Below are 26,052 nucleotides of genomic sequence, written 5' to 3'. Positions count from 1 at the left end.
TCACACTGGGGAAGATGAGAGGCAGGACAGAGAGTCTGTCTGGAAGTAACAGAAGTTGGGGGAGCACTTTGTACTTCCACAGGCAGAGGAAATGGAGGATTTGTAAACTAGAAGACCAAAAAGGCAAGAAATGCACGGTTGACCCTAAGGAAAGAAAACAGCATTTGGATACTGGAGAAATGGAGGCACAATCCAAACGGGCTTGGGGAGGTGGATTCAGACATGTCTGGTCAGGGCCACAAGGACCTCTTGAAGATGGTTGTCCAACATTGCTTAACCACAACCTGTGGCTGGAAATACTTCTTACACAGTCACCCAGCATCCATGTGCAGAGAGTGACCTGTGCACATGCATGCAAACACACACAAATATAGAAAGAAAAAAAATGGAAGTGACGGGCTGGGATTTGGGGTGCTTATAGTAATTTTATCTGGATCTTATGGGGCACAATGGTCCTGGTGACATGCGCACTTTGTTCACAAGAACACCAAGAATGCACTCAGAGTCACCCGACCTCTCCGCTTCCTCAGCCTCCATCATGGGGCTGTGTCTCTGTGTTTGGTTTTGTAACTGTGTGTCTTGCATCTGTTATCTAGGGGTCCGGGGGAACTCTGCCTATGAGACTGTCTTTTGTGCCTGTGTATCTGTATGTCCCTATGTCTGTCTGTTGCTGTGTTCCCCTGCAGGCCACAGAGAAAGAAACATACCAACCTGTGTCCAGGTTTCCAGAATCCTTTCTTCGTGTTTCCTGGATCCTCTGTGTCTTGGGTCTATGAGAAGCCTGGACAGAATCCTGGCTTCACTCTGGAATCAGAAAACCTCAGAGCTGGAAAAGCCCTTGGAAATAATTGGGTTCAAGCACCTCCTTTAGAAACGGGGGAAACAGGATGCATAGTACAGGAAGACAGATGCTGTGAGGAAGGAGAAAGAGTCAGAGAGTCAGAGGTTCTAGAACTGTGCCATCCAACACAGCAGCGCTGGTCAGCAATGCCTCCTGAACATTAGAAATGTGACAAGTCCAAACTGAGATGTGTTGTAAGTGTAAAGTACATTGCAGATTTCAAAGACATGAAAAAAAATAATATGAAAAAAGAACATAAAATTGTTCAATAATGCTTATACTGATTGCATATTTAAGTGATTATGGATACAGTGGGCTAAAAATATATTACTAAAATTAATTTCACCTGTTTATTTTTACATTTTTTAACGTAACTGCCAGAATTAAATTATGTATGCAGGTCCCATTTCTGACTTGCTTTATATTTTCATAGGACACATGACTTGGAATCTTGTATGAGACATTTAGCTTCTCTAAGCCTCAACTTTCCCAACTGTAAAATGGGTATAATGATGCCTATCTCTTGGGATTGTTGTGAGGATTATTTGAGAGAATATATGAAAATACTTTTAAATCATAAGAGCTATTCAGATGAAGGTGTGGAAGGTACTCAGATTTTAGCCAAGAGAACAAAGGTGAAGGATTTAATAATTTGACCTTCCCCAAACAACCATAAAGCCAGCCCTGAGGGTAGGCAGGATTGTGACCACTAATCACCATGGTTTTGGTGCTGGAGAGTAACCCACTCTGCCCCAACCCTGTCCCAACCCTGTAGATTTATTACCCAAACCAATCCTTTCAAAAGCCCAGGCAGCCTCGTTCTTGCTCAGCAACTGGCTTATGAGCCAGACCACATCATCCTCACCAACCACAAGTCTCAGCCACCCCTCCAGCCTCCTCTGGTCCAGCAGCTGTATCCTTTCAAGGTAGCAAGAAGCTTTCTTCCCCAGAGCATCCATCCTTAAAAGGACCACTCCACATTTGAGTGAGATTTCCCAACTGTGTTTTTTCTCTGTTCTTTTGCCAGAGACCCAGGGCACTGAGAACTCCAAAAACAGAGAGATGGCCCCAAATTCGGCCTTGCAGGGAGGGATCAGTCCCTTCCTGAGACCATCACCCAGGGCTATCCCTGTTGCAATGGTGGTCTCGTAACAATTGCTTACAAACCTGGTTAGGCAAGTTGCTTTTGCGTGATGGGGCTATCTTGAGTAAATAGCATCCTATGTCCCCTGCCGGTCACTTGCTCAAGACATTGCTGGACATTGCATTAGAGTCACTGACACACAGAGTTTTGAAAATGAAAACAGGCCCTCTGGCTTCTGATCAGATAGCATTTAACTCATTCATGATTGCGCCAGGATTTCCCAAGGCTCCGGGGCCACAGAATGGATATTGCCACAACGCGAACAGAGGTTGATGGGGACAGTTGGAGCCTCAGGCCACTTACAGGAGGAGGCTTCCAAAGACGAGCAGGCCACCAGGGGTCTGCATCACCTTGACCCCAATAACCCCCACATGGGCCTCTTCTGGGACTGTTTAGCAAATTGGCTAAACCTGGGGGCCAGGTTCAACCCCCAGGGGTTTGGGGGAGTAAGTTTTTGCCCCTTATTTTGGGGACTTGTCCCGATGATAGATAGAGCTCCTGAGTTGAAAGAGATGGACAAGATGTATCCTAGCCATCTATTGCAATGTAACAAATCAGGCCAAAACATCACGGCTTAAAACAATGACTGTGACTTCTCATAGTTCTGCTGGTCGGCTAGACAGTTCCTCTGCTGGTTTTGTCTGGGTCCATTGGAAGGTCAGTTGGCATGGAAGGTCCAAGATGGCCTCACTCATGAGTCTGGTAGATGGTCCTGGCTGCTGCTGGGGGCACCCCAGTCCTTCTGCATGCGGCCTGTCACCTTTCAGTTGGTGAACTTCTGGCTGCCTTATGTGGGGTCTCAGGAGAGCATCCCAAGGGGCAAAGGTGAAAGCCACAGAGCATCTGGATGCCTCGGTTCCAGAACTCACACAACCTCACTTCCACCACGTGCTGCCAGTCCAAGCGACTCCCCAGAATCAGCTCAGGTTCTAGGAATCAAGAAATAGATTCTTCCTCTTTACAGCAGTTGCTGAAACACATGTTTTTCAGATCTAGCACAAGGTGAGAAAATATAAATGGCTCCATGGAAAAACTTCCTTACTATTCGAAAATAATTTGGCCAAGGTGTACTTTCTTGAATCAAAACTCCAGACACCTAGACTGAAGAGAACTTCCCTCTGATCTGTGAGTGTGTGTACAAAGGTAAGTCGCCGGCTCCCATGAAGTCAGACGGAGGGCAGACTTTCCCAGCCCTGGCTGAGTATAAAAGTCCCTTGAGAGGCAAATCCCAAACTCCTGGACCTCCGCCCCCACCCCAAGACCTACTGAATAGGAACTGTGATTGGGGGTGGGGCAGCAGAGGAGTAGGCCCAGTGAGCCGCATTCTCAAAAATTCTCCCAGTAATTCTGATCCACAGTCATGGTTAAGAAGCACTGAATTAGCTAACAAGTTTAAGGGCGAAAAGATCAAGGCAGGAACTTGAGAAATATGGGCAATGAGCCCATTGTTTATAGAGAAGCTTCTCTTTAATCCAACCTAACAGGTCACTGGGCTTCCCCAGTGGCTCAGCAGTAAAGAATCCACCTGCAATGCAGGAGACGCAGGCTCAATCCCTGGGTCAGGAATATCCCCTGGAGGAGGAAATGGCTACTGCTACTGCTGCTGCTGCTACTGCTAAGTCGCTTCAGCCGTGTCCGACTATTTGCGGCCCCAGAGACGGCAGCCCACCAGGCTCCGCCATCCCTGGGATTCTCCAGGCAAGAACACTGGAGTGGGTTGCCATTGCAGGAAATGGCAACCAACTCCAATATTCTTGCTAGGAAAATCCCACTGACAGAGGAGCCTGGAGGGCTACAATCCATGGAGTCACAAAGAGTTGGACACGACTGAAGTGACTGAGAAGGCAGGCAGGCAACAGGTCACTGGTGGGGCTACTGGATTCTAACACTGGAGTCTAGAGTAAACAGGACTAGGTCCCTGCCCCCAAATTAGAGCCTCCATGCTCTGCCCCAAGCCCCATTCTGTAGCCCTTTCATGCATTAATTCATTCAACCTCTACAACGCCATGAGGTGGGTACCCTCATGGGCCCTAGTTTACAAACAGAGAAACTGAGGCTCAGAGTAGTAATGTTTGAACCCAGTCACACAGCCAGTAAAGAGGTAAAGTTGGAATTCACCAGGCCACTTGGCTTCAGAGTCCATGCCCTTAGCCTTTAGACCACCTGCCTCACTCACAGCTAACCATCAAAGCTAGGAGGCCATGAGCACTCCAGGCAAAGAAAGGAAGGGGCCAGGAGGTAGGGGGTCTCTGCTTTCTCTGGTTCTCCGGCCCTTTACTTTTTAATGTTTATTTATTTAAGTTTTTTAGCTGCTCAGGTCTCAATTTCAACACGCAGGATCTTCTCTGTGTCCCTCAGGATCTTTTATTTCAGCACCCAGGGCTTCTCTCTAGTCTTGGGGATTGGGCTTAGTTGCCCTGTGGCATGTGGGATCTTAGTTCCCCTGCACTGGAAGGCAGATTCTTAACCATGGGACCCTCATGGAAGTCCCTGTTGGCCCTCTTTTAACCAGTGGCTCTCAGCTCAGCTCAGGTCGTACATTAGAACCACCTGGGGAACTCATACACTAGGGATGTCTTGCCCCAGAGATCGTATTCACTTGCTCTCCATGGGACCCAGTCATGGAAGTTTTTTAAAAACTCCCAGAGGGAACTCTTGGACTCAGCCAGAGCTGAGAACAGAAGGTCCGCAGCTGGGAAAAAATCCCCCATCTCAGCCATGAGGATGGTGGCCCCTGTGTTGGGGACACCTGTGACCACCATATCTCATCAACTTCTGAGAAATCAGACAAGCTCAAGCCAAGAGGGGCCCTCCTAATAGACTAGACACTGGCTAGTCTGTCCTGGCTAGCCCCTGCCTGGACTGAGCACTGACAACCCATGGGTGGCTTGGAAATGATCCTGACACTCCACCCAGATATTCTGATTGGGTTGGTCTGGGACAGGGTGGGTCATCTTTATACCCATCCCCTAAATTGATTCTAACGTGTAGCTGGTTTGGAACTACTGATCCAGCCCTAGATATTCAGTTAACCGATGAAGAAAACCAGGCTCAGAGAGAAGTGACTTGCCGGAGGTCATACAGCACGCTTGCTCCAGAGGTCAGCCTCGAGTCCGAACACCTAGCCAGCACTATTTCTATGCTGTAATGCATAGAGTTTGCAAAAGTATTTCACAGAAGTTACCTAGTCAGTCTATACACTGCCACACTGTGTTGCTTCCTGTCCCCATCCTCTCATTTCACAAAAGGTGAAACCAGGGCCCAGAGGAGGAAAGTGACCTGCCCAAAGCCGCACAGTGACAGAAACCAGCTGGAACTCAGGTGTCCTGACTGCAGGTCGGGGACATGGCCACTCCTTTAGATGCCCACGGCTGGTCATCTGACAGCTAAGCTCCACCAGCCCATGGGATTCTCCTGAGCCTCCACACCGTGAGCTGAGTTTGGACACATACATACACACCCAGCTCCAGGATAGGCTGTTCAGGAATCTCCTGATGGAAGTTGCCAGACACACTGGCAACTGGTAATTTCATTCAATGATGATGATCCCTTACCCACTGTTCAGGACACAACAAGCTTTCCTGTTTACAACACACATTTGCATCTATTGTCTCCTAGGTGCATTCAGGACAATCCCTATTCTACCAAACTGCAGACTGCAGCTCAGGGATCTTTCAAGATTTTGCCCTGGAACCAAAGCCAGACCTGGATCTAGAACCAGTTCCATGCTCCATCCACCTGCAGCCAGTCTCCAGAGTCTGGGCGTGGGACCTCCTGTGCTGTGCTTCGAGGAAGTGTTTTCTGCCTGCCTGGACAGAGGGACGGAGGTCAGAATGGAGGTGGGGTGGGGCAGGAATGGCACAGGGCAGGGGCCCTGGTTTGATCATTTCTGGTTTCAGGTTGCTGCTGCTAAGTCGCTCAGTTGTGTCCGACTCTTAGCGACCCCATGGACTGCAGCCTACCAGGCTCCTCCATCCATGGGATTTTCCAGGCAAGAGTACTAGAATGGGGTGCCATTGCCTTCTCCGGGTTTCAGGTTATCTGTTGTCAAAATACAGATGTTCCCCAAAGTGGTAGATGCAGTAAACAGACCTCACTTCTCACTTTAGACAAAACCCAAAACAGGTGATTTCGACCTTTCTTCTCATTTGATCATTTGAGGATGAGGAATATTAAAACCTGCTTTCTCCCCGTCCACATCTCCTGACAATGACTGGACATAGGGGGCCAGGCCTTCAGGAAGGGCCCAGGATGGGTGGTCATTTATTTTACTTATATGCACTGATGTGACCGTACCCTAAGTGTTCTGAAATTAACTCATTTCAATATTCAAACTAGCTCAAGAAAAGGACAGTGCTATGATCCCCACTTTAGAGATTAGGAAATAAGGTACTGAGAGGTTCTCTGAGTTGCCCAACAGCACACAGCTAGGAAGAAGAGGAGGCAGGGTTTGACCCCAAGCAGCCTGAGTGGCACTAGTAGAAAAGAACCCTCCGCCGATGCAGGATTCCTGAGTTGGGAAGATCCCCTGGAGGAGGGCATGGCAACCCACTCCAGTATTCTTGCCTAGAGACTTCCCATGGACAGAGGAACCTGGTGGGTTACGGTCCATAGAGTTGCAAAGAGTAGGACAAGACTGAAGCAACTTAGCATGCAAGCCCAGCCTAGCTGCATATCCTTCTTAACAGACTGGTTTACTGTGCAACACCATTCTGGGTTTCTGGGTTAAGACAGTCCCTCCAGGAAGGTTCTAAGAACAGTGCAGAGCAAGACCTCACACTCAGCTGCTGGATGAAGACAGAGTGTGGACTCCACATTTCCGGAGTAGGGGTCAGAGAACACACACCTAGATGTGTGGGTGCCCATTGCATACCCTGGCCACACCCTCCACCCTCCTTCTCACGAGCGCTGCTGTGATTAGAATCTGCAGCTCTGGTGGTTGGTGTAATAATTCCCATTGTACAGGATGGAACATTGAGCTGGGAGAAGATGTAAGTGACTTACTCACAGCCACAAGGGCTTCTCCGGTAGCTCGGTGATAAAGAATCCTCCTACCAATGCAGGAGCTTCAGGAGACATGGGTTTGATCCCTGGGTCAGGAAGATCCCCTGGAGAAGGAAATGGCAACCTACTCCAGTATTCTTGCCAGGGAAAGAGTATGGACTCAGGAGCCTGGTGGGCTTCTGTCCATGGGGTCACAAAGAATCAGACATGACTTAGCAACTAAACAACAGCAAAGCCACAAAGCTGGTAAGTGGCAAACCTTGGAATCTCACCCCCAAGTTCTGCCCCTCACTTCATTTGGCTCTTTCCAAGATCCCTCAAAAGGATTCAGCAGAAACTGTGATCGCCATTATGAAAAGGCTAAGGTGCAAAATTATATGATCCATATGTAATTCCAGGCTTCTTAGCTTCTGAAATTGTCCTCTTCTGCCTCCCGCTTCTACCATTGGTCTGTGTGTATTGTTGCCATTTTAGTAACCTGTGTCCGGGATATAGAAACACATGTTAACCTGCTTGGTGTGCTGCTGCTAAGTCACTTCAGTCGTGTCCGACTCTGTGCGACCCCATAGACGGCAGCCCACCAGGCTCCCCCGTCCCTGGGATTCTCCAGTCAAGAACACTGGAGTGGCTTGCTATTTCCTTCTCCAATGCATGGAAGTAAAAGTGAAATTGAAGTCGCTCGGTCATGTCCGACCCTCAGCGACCCCATGGACTGCAGCCTTCCAGGCTTCTCAGCAAATTGCCCCATGGACCCTTGGTCTTAAAGAGAACAGGTCCAGTCTTGCCTGGCAGCTTGGTTATGGACTGAGAGCCCCTCCTGGCTCTCTTCAGATGCCCAGAGGGCCAGTTCCACCCTCGTAGATGCATGGTAGGACCAGTTACCAAGGGAGGAGGCAGGGTTCATTGGAACAGAGGGCCGTGTTCCAAAGGGGCCAGAGGCCAGCAATGCCAAGCCTGATGTTCGGAGTAATCACAGCAGCTAACGTGTTCAATATTGTGTGCCAGGTGTCCTTGTAAGAGTGTTAAGCCTGGCATCACCTGGACTGTGGGCTCTACAAACTCTTAGATATTGGCTGCCCTCAGAAGCAGTGGGACCTGAGGATCACCTGTCACTGCAGCCGGGAGGGCACTTGGCTGTGGCTGGAGGGTCTGCCGGGGTCCACCCCCAGCCCCGAGGTCCTGGGCCCACCCCCAGCCCCAAGATCCTGGGCCCTGCCCCCCATGCACCCTTTCCCAATTTCTGTTTTGCAATCACCTGATCGCAAACGTCCCAGTAACCGTCCGCCGCCTGAGAACACATCCTCCTGACCCTTTTCTATATCCCCCAGGGATATGCGGGAGGAGAGGCCTCAGCTATCAGTCAGGAGGCCAAGAGATGCCACTGGGTCCTGGCCAGATGCCTGAGCACCAGCCACACTGTCAAAGCATCTTGACCAGCCCCAAACTCAGTGAAGAAAGGGAATCAATAGAGAAGAAACTGAGCAGCAGTCTTAGCAATGTCTTGTTCGAGGTGCTTCCAAGGTGTCTTAAGTGAAACAGTAACCAAACAACAAATCAATTAAGAAATGGGCAGAGGACTTGTACAGACATCTATCCAAAGAAATCATCCAAACAGTCCACAGGGATGTGAAAAGATGCTCAACATGACTAACCAGGGAAATGCAAATGAAACCACAATGAAATACCGTCTCACAACTGTCAGAATGGTTGTTCTGAAAAAGACAGGAGATGACGGATGCTGGTGAGCAGGAAAGGGGGCCCTCGTGCAGTACTGGTGGAAATGTACATTGGTGCAGACAGTGTAAAAAACAGCATGGTGCTTCCTCAAGAAACTAAAAACAGAATTGCCATATGAGTTAGCAATTCTTCTGCTGAGTATATGTCCAAAGGAAATGAAATCAGTAACTTGAGAAGAGTTATCTTCACCCCATTTTCATAAAATTAAATTTTTTCAGCATAAAATTATGCTGCAGCATTATTTACAGCAAGCAATAGAAACAGCCTAAGTGTCCCTCAGTGGGCTTCCCGGGTGGCTCAAATGGTAAGGAATCTGCCTGCAATGAGGGAGACCTGGGTTCGATCTGTGGGTTGGGAAGATCCCCTAGAAGAGGGCATGGCAACCCACCCCACTATTCCTGCCTGGAGAATCCCATGGACAGAGAAGCCTGGCGAGCTATATAGTCCTTGGGGTTGCAGAGTCGGACATGACTGAAGCAACTGAGCACAAATAGATAGAAGTTGCTATTAAATCAATATAGCATTTTATAATCAATGAGAATGGGAAAGAGAGCCTACACTTTTGTCCCCTTCAGAACCAGAAATAGTCAAGCCAAGCTCAATAGTGAAACCAGACTCACCCTTCTATGGTATCAAATACCCTGCAAGGACTTGTCCTCAGCAGCATTTCTTTTTTCTTTTCCGTACTTGCAGGGGGTGGCATTTCCCTCCAGACCTGGGAGGTGCACCTTTTGATCATTATCGAGCCATCTGTCAGCACCACTCTACCTGGCTCCGGACTTTCTCCTTCCCAGAGGGCCCATCTCTCCGTGAGTGGCCACACCAGGATCATCCTGGAGATGCAGACTGTCACAGGGAAAGCAGCTGTGAGGATCAGCCACTCCAGGAACTGGCTCGGACACCCCAGTTTTCCCAGACAGAGCATCGATGAGCATGCCAAGGGCTGGGTCCCACAAAGCCTGCCTTCCCCGCAGGAACTCCCAAGGCCTCAGCGTATCTCCCATCTCCCAGTGAAGCAATCTACATAATGAGCCACATTAATATCGAGGCGACCTGAGGCCACTTGTCTCAACCTGGAGCCCAGGTGCCTGTCGCAACGAGCACATAAATGATTATTCAGCTCCCTTCCAACCAGCTGAGCAAAGATTAATGGGGTCTCACTCTGGGATGGCTGCCTAGCACCCTACTTCCCTGGGCTGGACTCTGTCCCCAGAACAGGTTTTTCAGGAAAACTGACCCCTATGCACCACAAGGGCACTCTTCTGACATGGCAGCTGAAATGCCAAAACAGCCCCAGGGAGTCTGGACCTCACTCTGGCTCTGGATATTCTTTGAAAGGCTGTTTTGTTAAGCAACATCCTTTGAGCCTTTTTGTATGGGCAAGACACCCTCCAGGCTACTGCAATGCTCTAAGGAAGACCCTCTGACCTCCACTCCAAAGTCCTACCATTTCATAAAAGAAAACACATCTAACTGAAAAGATGAATGAGGTGGGTGGGGAGTAGGGCTAACCTCTACAATGACTGAGCACAGAGGGAAATACCACCCCTAAAAGTATCACTCCCCTCATTTGAAAGGCTTCCCTAGAGGCTCAGTGGTCAAGAATCCACCTGCCAATGCAGGAGACTTGGGTTTGATCCCTGGTCTGGGAAGATCCCACATGCCACAGAGCAATTAAGCCCAGGAGCCACAACCACTGAAGCCCTCCTGTGCCCTAGAGCCTGCGCTCTGCAACAAGAGAAACCACTGCAGTGAGAAGCCCACTCACTGCAACTAGAGAATAGACCCTGTGTGCGGCACTTAGAGAAAAGCCCATGCAGCAACAAAGACCCAGCACAGCCAAAAATAAAATAAATAAAATTATTGTTTAAAAAAAGAACCAGGACAGGAATTCTCTAATAATTCTCCACGTGGCCTAAGGAGATTCACTCTCCCTTCTGAACCTTTAATCCTGGGCAAGTGCAGGACGAGATAAGTCCTAGCTTCATTATTCCACCAGTGTCAGTGCAGGCGGGTCTGCCTCCACTGCCCAGATGCCACCCAGGCTTAGTGGGTAACACGGATGGTGTGGATAAAGGTGCCACAGCTGGCTGGCTCTGCACTGAGGAGGGAAGATGGGAGGCCGTACAACTGCCACCAGCAATGAGGGGCCTTCAAGGGAAGAGAGGGATTGGAAGGGAGGCAGTGGGGGAAGCAGGGTACATTTTATAGACGACAGAAAAGGCTCAGAGGTGGAGAAACAGGCAAGGTAAACTGAGGTTATGGTGAGAACATGGAAGGGACTCTCAGACCGCTGGCTCTGCCAAACTCCCAGAACCTTCCTTTCCAGAATTTTCCATCCCCTAAGAGATGAAGCTGCATTGCTCAACTATTGTGCTCAGTTTCTCATGGGTGTTCCAAGTCTGTTCCCAGAGATGGTATCAGCATGGGTCGTGGATTACATTATGAATTGACTTTGAGTCTGGAAGGGTTAGCTGGATACCTACTCATTGGTACCCAGCAGCACACATCTCCCCACGACCTTTTCACTTCTGAAGCCCATCCAAATGCTACCTCCATCATGGCTGCACCCTGCATAAGGAATAACTCTGTGTGGAAATCCAGGCTCAACCTTTTAGGAGCTATGTGCCCTTATGCAAGCTATAAACCTCAGTTTCCCAACCTGTAAAATAGGAAGTAACCCTAGCACCTATCACAAAGGTTCCCTGGGAGACTTAAATAAGTCTAACACGGGTATAGTCTCTAGAACACCACTTTCCCTTAACATACAATAAATACTGCATTGATGTTAGGGATGGCCGGTGACAGTGTGTAGCTCTCCTTTATTCCCTCCTCTGGGAATTCCCTGTATCAGCACAACGCCTTTGCCAGCAGGTGCCCAGGAGAGAAGTGCTGAGTAATTGACACGACCTGGACTGGAAAACCTGAGACAGCATTGCACAGAGGCTCCTGCGTGGGCTTCAAGTCCCACAGCCTGTGTTTGAATTCCAGCCCTGCTACTTGACTTCAGCAAGTTACTTAACCTCAGGAGAGAAGGCTTCCTGGTGGAGGTGATGTCTGCATCTCGCAACATATGGAGGAGTCAGCAAAGAGGAGGAGATATGAGAAGAATGGACAGTCAAGGCAGGATCAGAGGAACAAAGAGAGCTCTTGAAATATATAAAAGAGATATGTTGACAGGTGAGGCTAAAAAATAGAGCTCAGGTGACTGAAGTCTTGGCCAGGCTGGTAAGAATTGGGGATTTTATCTGGAAAGCAATGAGGACCTGTTGAAGGGTTATAAACGAGAGAACCACATGATCAGGTTTACAATTTTGGAAGCTGTACTCATCTGCCCTCATAAACATCCCAAACTTCCTTGAGCTCCTATCTCCAAGAGGGAGTCTACAGAAGGTTAAGGGCACCTCACAGCCACGCAAGGCCCATTTCCTTTATATCACCACGGTTTGAGCCCCTTCCTTTAACTCCATGCTATGATTTAACAAAGCTACTTTATCTCTCTGAACCACAATTTCTTCATCTACGGTGTAAAGTAACAGCAGTTCTGTAGCTGGACTCTTGTAAGAGTGAACCTGGGATTCCATCTATAAATGCCTAGTCCAGCACCTGGCCCATTAGACAGGCACAGTAAAGGAGCTGCCTTTCCCTCTCCTTTTTCTGAGATGCATTCTTCTTGTTCCGGGCTGAAAATAAACAATTTCTAAACATGTTCTTTGATTGATTGATTAAATGTTTGGTATTTTCCACAACAAAGGTCCGTCTAGTCAAGGCTATGGTTTTTCCAGTAGTCATGTATGGATGTGAGAGTTGGACTATAAAGAAAGCTGAGCGCCGAAGGACTGATGCTTTTGAACTGTGGTGTTGGAGAAGACTCTTGAGGGTCCCTTGGACTGCAAGGAGATCCAACCAGCCAATCCTAAAGGAAATCAGCCCTGAATATTCATTGGAAGAACTGATGCTGAAGCTGAAACTCCAGTACTTTAGCCACCTGATGTAAAGAACTGACTCATTGGAAAAGACCCTGATGCTGGGAAAGATTGAAGACGGGAGGAGAAGGGGACAACAGAGGATGAGATGGTTGGATGGCATCACCGTCTCAATGGACATGAGTTTGAGTAAACTCCAGGAGTTGGTGATGGACAGGAAGGCCTGGTGTGCTGCAGTCCATGGGGTCACAAAGAGTCGGACACAAATGAAAGACTGAACTGAACTGAACTGATTTTCCACAATCGTAGCTTTGATTATCCATGAGCAACTCTGGGGCTTCCCAGGTGGCACTAGTGATAAAGAACCTGCTTGCCAATGCAGGAGACATAAGAGACGTCGGTTCAAAGCCTGGAACAGGAAAATCCCTTGGAGGGGGGCATGGCAACCCACTCCAATATTCTTGCCTGGAGAATCCTGTGGACAGAGGAGCCTGGCAGGCTACAGTCCATAGGGTTGCAAAGAGTTGGACATGACTGAAGCAACTTAGCATGCACACAGGCATGAGCAGCTCTGAAGGCCTCTAACATGGTAGTGACTCTGAATTTAGCTGAAGTCTCGAATTAGAATTACAGAAGCATAAAGATGGCAAGAAGGGCAAGTCATTTAGCAAATGAATCTGACTGTATTAGTTGGGTAAAGACTGGGCTACTCTAACAAAGAGGTCCAAAAATGCAATGGCTTAAACAATATGGAGAATTCTCTTTCATGAAACAGCCCTGAGGTGAGCTGTCCAGGTCATCAAGGAGGCTCTGCTCCATACAGTCATTCAGGGACTCAGACTCGCATGTCCTGTTGCTCCACCATCCCCTAGACTAGAATATTGTTGCTGTGTGCCTGGTCCAAATTGAGTCACCATCACACCTAGATTCCAGCTGTCAGAGTAAAGAAGGGCTTTGTCCAGTTACCCAAGTCTCAGACCCACACGTGGCACACACCACTTCTACTGGCGAGCACTCAGGCTCTTGTGTGTGTGCTCAGTGACACAGTCGGGGCCGACTCTTTGCAACCCCATGGACTGTAAACCGCCAGGCTCCTCTGTCCATGGAATTTTCCAGGCCAGAATACTGGAGTAGGTCATCATCTCCTTCCCCAGAGGATCTTTCCAACCCAGGGATTGAACCTGTATCTCCTGTTTTGGCAGGTGGATTCTCTACCATGTGCTACCTGGGGAGCCCACACTCAGGTTGGCCACATCTAACTGCTGAGAAGGTTGGGAAATGCAATTTAGCTGACCACCTACAAGCCCAGCTACGATCCTAACAACAGGACAAATGGAAGAATGGATTCTGGAAGCCAGCTCATCAACCTGCCTCCCTGGCTGACCATCAAGCATCTGTAGGATATGGGACTTTGTTGTAAGTCACCATAGGTGCTTCACAGAGCATACTGCTCCCCCAACACGGCGGTTTACAATCTGGGGGAGCTGATAAGCCATTAGACAGGATAATGTCTCTCCAGCTCAGCTACAGACCTTCCATTCCTTGTTTTTATAACCCAGGCCAAATTCACAATTATTTTATATTCTTGGCCCCTGTAGGCATTTGAGTCTGGGCCCTTGTTCTTTAATATCAATTGTAATGCTTATTATTGAGGCTGAGATAATACTATCAAGATGTTATGACAGAGATTCATACCACCCATCATGCCACTTATAGGGCTGTGTTACGTGCCATATCCTTTCATCCTGGTCGGCTTGCTGCTCACCAAAACCAGTGCTCTTCTCTTCACCCTGGGCACACAGCTAGACTACATTTCCCAGCCTCCTCTGCAGCCAGGTGTGGCCAGGGGACTGAGTCCTCTGCAGTGTAACATGAATAGAGACATTACTCAGGCCTGGCCCGTAAGACCTGCATGTACTCTTTAACTTCTGGTTGAAGGGATGGCTAGAATGACCTCCAGGGTGACCTTAGGAGCTACATCAGTTTTCCCAGATGATTACATGGAGAAGAGCTAGCACCAACTTGAAACCTCGGCTGTAATATGAACCAAAACCCTTTGTTAAACCATATACGTCTGGGGCCTATTTGTCACCGCAGTTAGCCATCCTAACCAGTACACTCCATTTTATAAGTGTAGCAATGGGCACACAGAGAGGTCAAGACATCTGTTCAGTGTCACAGAGATAATGTAGAATGCAGGGGTTCAAACCCAGACCCACCTGTGTTCCAGATAACTCTTGTGCCTTATCTTTTAGCCAGGTTTGTTGAGGTATTAGTTACATGCAACAAAACTGATCTTTCTTAAGAGTACACTTTCATGACTTTTGATAAATGCAGTCATATACCCATTAACGCAATCAAGATACCGAACATTTCTGTCATTCCCAAAAGGTCTCCTGTGCTTTTTGGCAGTCAGTCTCCTTCTATTTATTCCCTCTTTCCCCAGCCCTTGGCAACCATTCATCTGATTTCTGTCTCTGTACTTTTGGGATCACAGAATATGTGGCCTTTCAAGTCTGGCTTCTTTCGCTAAGCATAATGATTTTCATATTTGCCCACGTTGTCTCACTATTATTCCTTCACTGAGTAGTATTCCAATGCATGCAGGTACCACTATTTGTTTACCAGCTGATGAAGATCTGGGTTTCTTCCAGGTCAGGGCTGTTACAAGTACAGTTGCTATGAATATTCACATACAGGTGTCCGTGTGGACTTATATTTTCATTTCTCTGCGGATTGATGGGTCGGAGAGAAAGTATACGTTTACCTTCATAAGAAACTGCCAAAGTATTTTCCAAAGTGATTTCCCAGATTTTTACGAACATGACACCGAAAGTGAAAAATGAAGCCCTTGTTTCAACCACAACATGATCCAAAGCAAAAGCTTTAATAACCAGGAAAACAGTGCTGAAATGTGTCCAAAGACATCAAAACAATGAAGAGCCGTATGCCATTTACCTCCCAGGAGCCCAAGACACTGTGGTTCCAGAGGCAGCCCAACTAATGGAGGATGAGCATCCCCAGGAGAAACAAGCTTGACCCCTGGGCCGTCAAGTTGGTCTGGCCATGAAGTTGACCACAGAGATCAAGGTCACATTGGTATTCACCGAGGATGCTATCAAGGTCAATAAGTGTGAGGTCAAACACTCTGTGGAGAAGCTCTACTACCTTGACCAGCCACAGCCAACAAACACTCTGACCAGCTCTCATAGTGAGAAAACAGTGTGCATTTAATCCCTGCCTATAGCACTTTGGATGCTGGAAAAAAAAAATTGTGATCATCTAATCGGAGTTTGATTGGCTAATTCTAATTATAATATGCTTTTTTTTTTAACTATCTTAAAAATAAAAAGCATTTACTCCATTTTGCATTCTCACCAGCAATGTGCAAGAATTCCAGTTGCTCCAAATTTTTTACCAGCAGTTGGCATTCTCAGTCTTTTGAACTTTAGTCATCCCAGTGTCTGTATATTAATATTTCACTTTGGTTTTAATTGACATTTCGCTGATGGCTAACAGTGCAGAGCATCTTTTCATGGACCTCCTAGCCTTTTGTACATATTCTTTGGTAAAGTGTTTATAAAAGAATAATCTTTTGTCCATTTCTTAATTAGATTGTTTTCATCACAAATATTTTCTCCCAGATTGTGGCTTATCATCTCATTTCCTTAATAGTGTCTTTCAAAGGGCATACATTTTCATTTTGATGAAGTAGAATTTATCATTTTTTTCTATTATGGTTTGTGTTTTCTGAGCTGTCAGTTTTTTTATATGATTTAAAATTGTGTTTAGGCCTCATCCAGAGACCTTTCTCTCCAAGATGAAACTGGATGTTTTTAGAAGGCTAAATTTACACATCAGATTTACTTGGGGCATGGGAGTAGGGAGGGAGTAACTTGACTTTTCATTTGGTGTGTTGCGACTTTTGGAAACTTGTGCTTATGACACTAATCACCCAGTGAGAAAGAAAAAATAATAGGGTAATTTGAAAAGGCAGGTCAGAAGTTTTGTGAGCATTAGATTCTCTTAGCAGAAGCCTGATCAAGGAGGTAAAAGAGGATGGAGTCTTGCTAAATGAGCAGAACACAAAACCAAGGCCCACGGGCCTGGCACAAACTATCTGAAACCTGCAGGGCAGGTCTCTAACCCACAACCTGCACTTGACCAGAAGAAAATGATTTCTACCGCTCAACGAGGCTCCCTTCTGGAAGGGCCATTTATTCCCTTCCATGCTAGACAGACTTGAATAAGCAAAGCACACAACTTCTTGCAAACAGCCCAGGCAGGAGGATTAACTCGTTATTTCCCCTGCTATTGCAACCAGTCAGATGATTCTGGAACAATTTGAAAGCCAGTGTAGCAGGAGGGGCCAACAGTAGATCACAGATTTCCCATGGCTCTCGAAGTGTCCTACTGGCTGCAGAGCCCACTGGAGCCAGCCCAAGGAATTTTGGGGTTGACATTATGTGGCTGCCAAGCCTACAACTGCTGACCCGGGCTAATTTGAGACGGCATCCGTGCTTGCTGCTGTGTTATAGGTTCATTCCATAGCCATTCCCATCAGGGCTTGTCCAAAAAAATTGCACAGAAGGTCACATGGTCTGGACTCATTGAAAGTAAAAGGCTATTTGTCTAAATCTGGATTTTTAAAGAAAGAGACACACTAGGTAATAAAAAATAGAGGCCCTGAACTTTGATGTTGGAAGGCTAGAGTTAGACTTGACAGATTTACTAGCTGTGTGACCAAGAGCAATGTATTCCACCTCCCTGGTCCTCAGTTTGCTGTTTAGTCGTTAAGTTGTGTCCAACTTTTGGCAAAATCTATGGCTATAGCCCGCAAGGCTCCTTTGTTCATGGGATTTCCCAAATAAGAATGCTGGAGTAGGTTGTCCTTTCCTTCTCCAGGGTATCTTCCTGATCCAGGGATCAAATCCATGTGTCCTGCATCACAGGCAGATTGTTTTACTGCTAACCACCTGGGAAGCCTCAGTCTCCTCACCTATAAAACAGGAATTGATGACATCACAAAGAGTACATGTAATGATGCAAAAGTGCCCAGTTCAGTTAGCCTCTGGCCCACAGTGAGCTCTTAGTACATACGAGTCCCCTCGCTGCCCCTCTCTCTTCTTTCCCCTACAGATAGTTGGAGAGCAAGTCAGTGAAATAAACAGCTAGAGTTAATACTCAGCCCCCTTAAATGTTAAGTTGGAGCAGCCACTATGGAAAATAGTATTGATATTCCCTTAAAAGCTAAAGATAGAGCTACTATATGATCCAGCAATCCCATTCCTGGGCATATATCTAGAAAAGACAAAAACTCTAATTCCAAAAACTACATCCATCCCAATGTTCATAGCAGTACTGTCTACAATAACCAAGATATGCGTGTGTGCTCAGTCACTTCAGTCGTGTCCGACTCTGAGACCCCATGGACCATGGCCCGCCAGGCTCCTCTGTCCATGGGATTCTCCAGGCAAGAATACTGGAGTGGGTTGCCATTTCCTTCTCCAGTGATAAAGTATGAAATGAGTGAAGTGAGTGAAGTGAAGTCGCTCAGTCGTGTCCGACTCTTGGCGACCCCATGGACTGTAGTCCGCCAGGCTCCTATGTCCATGGAAGCAACCTGAATGTCCACCAACTGACAAATTAAGATGTGGTGTGTATACACATTGGACTACTACTCTGCCGTAAAAAGAATGAAAATATTGCCATTTGCAGCAACATGGATGAACCTAGAGCTTAACATACTTAGTAAAGTAAATCAGACAGAGAAAGGCAAATAAATATTGCATGTGGAATCTTAAAAAGTGATAAAAAAAAAAAAGAACTTATTTACAAAACAGAAATAGACTCACAGATATAGAAAGCAAATTTATGGTTACCAAAGGGGAAAAGAAGGAGGGGGAGGGATAAATTAGGAGTTTAGGAATTAACTGATACAAACTACTATATTTAAAATGTAGGTAAACAACAAGAATTTACTATATAACCCAGGGGAAAATATTCAATATCTTGCAATAATAGTAATAAAATAAATCTGAAAAAAATAAAAGTAATAAAATAATCTGAAAATATGTATATTTGTGTAAATAACTGGATCATTTTGCTGTGTACCTGACACTAACATGATACTGTAAATCAACTAGACTTCAATTTAAAAAAATTTTTTAAATCTCATCCCCTTCATAGTTGTGAACATGGACATACTGTATGACCTCTATGTGTTTCAGCTTTCAGATTTTTAAAGAGTGTTCTGAAGGGATAAACCTGGGCTGGAAATATTGATCTAGGCAACATCAACAGTGAAAGCAGAAGCAGCTGCTTAAGTGAAGTGTGTTCCAAGAAGAGAAGCAGAGTGAAGTCAGAACAGGGATTACGCGAGCCCTCAAGGGTCAGCTGGAGGGTAGAGTGAAAGTGGAAGGAAACAAGAAGAATGGGCCCAGCAAGTGCCCAGTGAAATGTGGAAGCCACACAGAGCACTAGGGAGAAAAGATCCAATACATCCCCGGGTACTTGGCACTCAGGAGCTTATTTATTTCAGGGACGAGATGGAGGTAAAGCTGGTGGAACCATGAGGTAGGTAGACACAAGTTGTGTCCAAGTTGAAAATGATGGGGGAAAAAGGAACTATAATTAAAAAGCTGGACTGGCCCAGTGGTTAAGACTTCACCTTTCAATGCAGGGGGTACTAGTTCAGATCTCATATGCCTCATGGCCAAAAAAACAAAACATAAAGCAGAAGCAATATTGTAACAAATTCATTAAATACTTTTTTAAAGAGGGAAAAAAACTAAAGCTGGTAGGGTTAAGTCATAATGTCAAGATAAGGAAGATCTGGTGCATTAAAATGTCACAGGAAGGAAAGGGAGAAGATAAGAACGGAAAGACATCAGGAGCCAGGAGTTTTGCAGGGTCGATGTGGGAAGCCAATGTTCAGGTCACCGCACTGTTTGGTGAAACCCTTCACAGGGGGCCATTGGATGAACTTGCACAACATTGACTCCTGAGTCATAGAGAGCAAGGTCAGGGTGGTAAACAGCCCTGGTGGCGCTGTGACATGGCACTGGCCCAGGGAGGGAGTGTGTACCTGGGCTTCCACCTGAAGCGCCAATCTCCAGTAGGTGCTAGGAGCAGGGGAAGTTGGACACTCATTGTATTCGTCTATGGGCTGCTCAGAAGGATGATCCAGTTATGAGTTCAGTTCAGTTCAGTCACTCAGTTGTATCTGACTCTTCATGACCACATGGACTGCAGCACACCAGGCTTCCCTCTCCATCACCAACTCCCGGAGCTTGCTCAAATTCATGTCCATCAAGTCAGTGATGCCATCCAACCATCTCATCTTCTGTCGTCCCCTTCTCCTCCCACCTTCAATCTTTCCCAGCATCAGGGTCTTTTCCAATGAGTCAGTTCTTCACATCAGGTGGCCAAAGGATTGGAGCTTCAGTTTTAGCATCAGTAAGTATTCAGGACTGATTTCCTTTAGGATGGACTGGTTGGATCTCTTTGCAGTGCAAGGGACTCCCAGGAGTCTTCTCCAACACCACAGTTCAAAGCATCAGTCCTTTGGCACTCAGCTTTCTTTATAGTCCGACTATCACAACCATACATGACTACTGGAAAAACCATAGCTTTGACTAGACAGACTGTTGTCAGCAAAGTAATGTCTCTGCTTTTTAATTGGTCATCGCTTTCCTTCCAAGGAACAAGTGTCTTTTAATTTCATGACTGCAGTCACCATCTGCAGTGATTTTGGAGCCCAAGAAAATAAAGTCTCTCACTGTTTTCATTGTTTCCCCATCTATTTGCCATGAAGTGATGGGATCAGATGCTATGATCTTCATTTTTTGAATGTTGAGTTTTAAGCCAGCTTTTTCACTCTCCTCTTTCATTTTCATCAAAAGGCTCTTTAGTTCCTCTTTGTTTTCTGCCATAAGGGTGGTGTCCTTTACATATCTGAGGTTATTGATATTTCTCCCAGCAATCTTGATTCCAGCTTGTGCTTCATCCAGCCCAGCTTGTCGCATGATGTACTCTGCATATAAGTTAAATAAGCAGGGTGACAATAAACAGCCTTGACACACTCCTTTCCCAGTTTGGAACCAGTCCATTGTTCCATGTCCGGTTCTAACTGTTGCTTCATGACCTGCATACAGATTTCTCAGAAGGCAGGTAAGGTGATATGATATTCTCATCTCTTTAAGAATTTTCCACAGTTTGTTGTGATCTACACAAAGGCGTTAGTGTAGTCAATGAAGCAGAAGATTTTCTGGAATTCTCTTGCTTTTTCTATGATCTAACTTGGATCATAAGGGTGGACACCATCTCCATTCCCCGCTGGAATCTGTGAAGGTCATGGGCCATCAAGGACAGCAGAACAGAAGGAGGAGCAGAGAATTTTGAGATCTGGGGAGAAAGAGCAATCGTTTGGGGATCTAGGTAATAGTGGTTTTCACTCATGTCTCTCTTGTCTTTGCAAAGTACTTTCACTGGTATTATTTTAATTTTGGAAGGATTAGTTCCATTGTACAGAACTGGGAAACAGTTGGCTTATTCAAGATCACAGAGTGGGGAGTGGCAGGGCTGGGATGGAGACCTCTATTTCTGTGATTCATGGTTCAATTCTCTCCCTACCAGGGTGCTTCTGAAATCACCCAAACATACATTTCTTCAGTACTCTTGTGTGCTAGGCACCACTTGAAGGCATTGACAATGAAGTTGGCCCAACACCCACTCCACACTCTTTGTTGCTACTGAACTCTGATTTAATTTGAGGTAACAACATGTATTTGACTGGACCAAATACGCACGACAATCCTGCTTCTCAGTTTCCTTGCAGCTTAAGGGTGTAAAGTGACCTATTTCTGGCCAAAAAGGTATAAGGAGAAATCCCCCAGGTGGGGTTTCTGGGAAGACTATACTTTTTACATTTTTGGGGGGGGGCCATCTTAGTTCTCTGACTAGGGATTGAACTCAGGACACAGCAGTGAAACCACTAAGTCAGTGCTGGACAGCCAGGGAACTCCCCTCTACTTTCTTGAGAAAAAGGGACAGGCTCAGCTGTGTCCCCCAGCTTCCTTCTGCTTCCCTAGTCCCCTTTCCCCTGCCTCACCCTTGACATGAGACCTCGGGATGTCAACCTTGCATCCTGCAACCATGAGACCACAACACCAGGATGTGGAAGATGAAGAGAAGAACTCAAACCTCTGGCAGCATTGTTGAACAGCTGAACCAATACCTGTGTCCCCCACAAAACCTTTATTTACTCTAGCCATTGGTGCTAGACTTCCTATTACCTGCAGATGAATGTATTATAATTGATAAGCAGGCCCACTCAGTGAGGCAAGCCCCAAAACCAGTAATCCAACTGGATTCTATTCTATACTATTTATTTGTGTGTTTACGGATACCAGGTGCCATGGCCGATTTTATGTGTCACCTTGACTGGATCACAGATACTTAGTCAAACACCATTCTGGTTGTTTCTGTGAAGATGTTTTTGGATAGGATTAAAGCTGAAGTTGAACGGTTCTATGAAGACCTACAAGACCTTTTAGAACTAACACCCAAAAAAGATGTCCTTTCATTATAGGGGACTGGAATGCAAAAGTAGGAAGTCAAGAAACACCTGGAGTAACAGGCAAATTTGGCCTTGGAATACGGAATGAAGCAGGGCAAAGACTAATAGTTTTGCCAAGAAAATGCACTGGTCATAACAAACACCCTCTTCCAACAACACAAGAGAAGACTCTACACATGGACATCACCAGATGGTCAACACAGAAATCAGATTGATTATATTCTTTGCAGCCAAAGATGGAGAAGCTCTATACAGTCAGCAAAAACAAGACCAGGAGCTGACTGAGGCTCAGACCATGAACTCCTTATTGCCAAATTCAGACTTAAATTGAAGAAAGTAGGGAAAACCACTAGACCATTCAGGTATGACCTAAATCAAATCCCTTATGATTATACAGTGGAAGTGAGAAATAGATTTAAGGGCCTAGATCTGATAGATAGAGTGCCTGATGAACTATGGAATGAGGTTCGTGACATTGTACAGGAGACAGGGATCAAGACCATCCCCATGGAAAAGAAATGCAAAAAAGCAAAATGGCTGTCTGGGGAGGCCTTACAAATAGCTGTGAAAAGAACAGAAGTGAAAAGCAAAGGAGAAAAGGAAGGATATAAACATCTGAATGCAGAGTTCCAAAGAATAGGAAGAAGAGATAAGAAAGCCTTCTTCAGTGATCAATGCAAAGAAATAGAGGAAAACAACAGAATGGGAAAGACTAGAGATCTCTTCAAGAAAATCAGAGATACCAAAGGAACATTTCATGCAAAGATGGGCTCGATAAAGGACAGAAATGGTATGGACCTAACAGAAGCAGAAGATATTAAGAGATGGCAAGAATACACAGAAGAACTGTACAAAAAAGATCTTCACGACCCAGATAATCACAATGGTGTGATCACTGACCTAGAGCCAGACATCCTGGAATGTGAAGTCAAGTGGGCCTTAGAAAGCATCACTACGAACAAAGCTAGTGGAGGTGATGGAATTCCAGTTGAGCTATTTCAAATCCTGAAAGATGATGCTGTGAAAGTGCTGCACTCAATATGCCAGCAAATTTGGAAAACTCAGCAGTGGCCCCAGGACTGGAAAAGGTCAGTTTTCATTCCAATTCCAAAGAAAGGCAATGCCAAAGAATGCTCAAACTACTGCGCAATTGCACTCATCTCACATGCTAGTAAAGTAATGCTCAAAATTCTCCAAGCCAGGCTTTAGCAATATGTGAAACGTGAACTTCCTGATGTTCAAGCTGGTTTTAGAAAAGGCAGAGGAACCAGAGATCAAATTGCCAACATCCTTTGGATCATGGAAAAAGCAAGAGAGTTCCAGAAAAACATCTCTTTCTGCTTTATTGACTATGCCAAAGCCTTTGACTGTGTGGATCACAATAAACTGTGGAAAATTCTGAAAGAGATGGGAATACCAGACCACCTGATCTGCCTCTTGAGAAATTTGTATGCAGGTCAGGAAGCAACAGTTAGAACTGGACATGGAACAACAGACTGGTTCCAAATAGGAAAAGGAGTACGTCAAGGCTGTATATTGTCACCCTGTTTATTTAACTTCTATGCAGAGTACATCATGAGAAACGCTGGACTGGAAGAAACACAAGCTGGAATCAAGATTGCCAGGAGAAATATCAATCACCTCAGATATGCAGATGACACCACCCTTATGGCAGAAAGTGAAGAGGAACTAAAAAGCCTCTTGATGAAGGTGAAAGTAGAGAGTGAAAAAGTTGGCTTAAAGCTCAACATTCAGAAAACGAAGATCATGGCATCCAGTCCCATCACTTCATGGGAAATAGATGAGGAAACAGTGGCTGACTTTATTTTTCTGGGCTCCAAAATCACTGCAGATGGTGGCTGCAGCCATGAAATTAAAAGACGCTTGCTCCTTGGAAGGAAAGTTATGACCAACCTAGATAGCATATTCAAAAGCAGAGACACTACTTTGCCAACAAAGGTTTGTCTAGTCAAGGCTATGGTTTTTCCTGTGGTCACGTATGGATATGAGAGTTGGACTGTGAAGAAGGATGAGCGCCAAAGAATTGATGCTTTTGAACTGTGGTGTTGGAGAAGACTCTTGAGAGTCCCTTGGACAGCAAGGAGATCCAACCAGTCCATTCTAAAGGAGATCAGCCCTGGGATTTCTTTGGAAGGAATGATGCTAAAGCTGAAACTCCAGTACTTTGGCCACCTCGTGCGAAGAGTTAACTCATTGGAAAAGACTCTGATGCTGGGAGGGATTGGGGGCAAGAGGAGAAGGGGACGACAGAGGATGAGATGGCTGGATGGCATCACTGACTCGATGGACTTGAGTCTCAGTGAACTCTGGGAGTTGGTGATGGACAGGGAGGCCTGGCGTGCTGCGATTCATGGGGTCGCAAAGAGTCGGACATGACTGAGCGACTGATCTGATCTGAACATTTAAATAGGTAGACTGAGTAAAACAGATTGCCCTGCCTAATGCTGGTGGGCCTAATCCAATCAGTTGAAGGCCTGACTAGCTCAAAACCTTGACTATTCCCCCAATGAAAGGGAATTCCTCCTGCTTGACTCTCTTCAAGCAAGGACATTGAGGTTGGTTTTTTCTTGTTGTTGTTTTTTTTTTACTGCCTTCAGGCTCAAACAGAATCATCAGCTCTCCTGATCTCCAGTTTGCCAGCTGCAGATCTAGGAACTTGAGAGCCTAGATAATTGTGTGAGCCAATTTCAATAAATAAATAATAGATAGGTAGATAGACAGATAAATCCTATTGGCTCTGTTTCTCTGGAGGACCTTGAATAATACATCAGCTGTGTTGTTGTTTTTTTTTTTTTCCTACAAACACTTGTATATAGAGAGTAAGAGCAGTTATTTTCACAATAACCCAGAAATGGAAATAGCTCACGTGTCTATCAACAGGAGAATGGACAAACTGTGATATATCCATACAATGGAATACTGCTGAGCAATAAAAAGGAACCGCTGTTGGTACATGCAAAATCATGGAAGCATCTCAAAAGCATTATGCCAAGTAAACAAAGCCAGACCTAGAAGACCACATACTACATGGCTTCATTTATATGAAATTCTAGGAAAAGGTGACTCTGATATATAGTGGTTATAAGCAGATGAGTAGTAGCCAGGATCAGGTACAAGGCAACTTTGGCATCTTAGAAATATATTCCCTATCGTTTTTATAGTGGTGGTTACATGGGTGTATACACTTGTCAAAGTCATTAAACTTTAGTTAAAATGGATGTACTTTATGTATGTAAATTATACCTCATTAAAGTTGATAACGAAAAATAACATTTTTTTAATTTGTGGTGGGTCACATAGATAGAGATAATCCAAATACATATAAATAAAGAAATAGAGGAAAGAAACACTGAATGTCAGATAAAGCCAGGGAGAAGATCACTTCACAAAATATATACATATCAATCACTTAACCAGGTGCAGCTACAAATTGGGATTTGAGCTTCCCAGAAGCCAAAGCAGAAAAAGAAATATTCACAAGCTTTCGTTATGTCCATAAGAGAAAATCATAGTGTGCATAAAATAGAATTGGACCACAGATGGGGACTGGCTAAGACTTGGAGCTTCCAATGTAGGCGGCCCAGGTTTGATCCCTGGTCAGGGAACTAGATCCCTCATGATGCAGCTAAGAGTTGGCATGCCGCAATGACGATCCCGCTTGCCACAGCTGAGACTCAGCACAGCCAAATAAATAAATAAATTTTTTTTACAAAAGTTAGACCGTAGAGATACGGTGGCTTCTGAGCATGACGAGAACACAGAGAAGGAAGTGACTAACTCTGTTTGGGAAAACCAGGAA

The 26,052-nt window shown here is 45.7% G+C and overlaps 1 long non-coding RNA gene across 2 annotated transcripts; it reads left to right on the top strand.

Annotated features, from left to right (window-relative positions):
• The first annotated feature begins 15 nt into the window (after positions 1-15).
• LOC112579211 lies at positions 16-10,417 on the top strand. Of its 2 annotated transcripts, none has more exons than XR_003103698.3 (3): positions 16-3,128; positions 5,604-5,812; positions 9,420-10,417. It is a non-coding gene; the product is annotated as an uncharacterized LOC112579211 (long non-coding RNA). The 2 variants fall into 2 exon arrangements; XR_003103696.3 differs by lacking the exon at positions 16-3,128 and adding an exon at positions 3,765-5,508.
• Positions 10,418-26,052: the final 15,635 nt, after the last annotated feature.

This window comes from Bubalus bubalis, chromosome 15, assembly GCF_019923935.1.
Source record: "Bubalus bubalis isolate 160015118507 breed Murrah chromosome 15, NDDB_SH_1, whole genome shotgun sequence".
Classification (NCBI taxonomy): Eukaryota; Metazoa; Chordata; class Mammalia; order Artiodactyla; family Bovidae; genus Bubalus; species Bubalus bubalis.
Note: the sequence above shows the minus strand (reverse complement) of the source record. Positions and strands in the feature narration are given on the sequence as shown.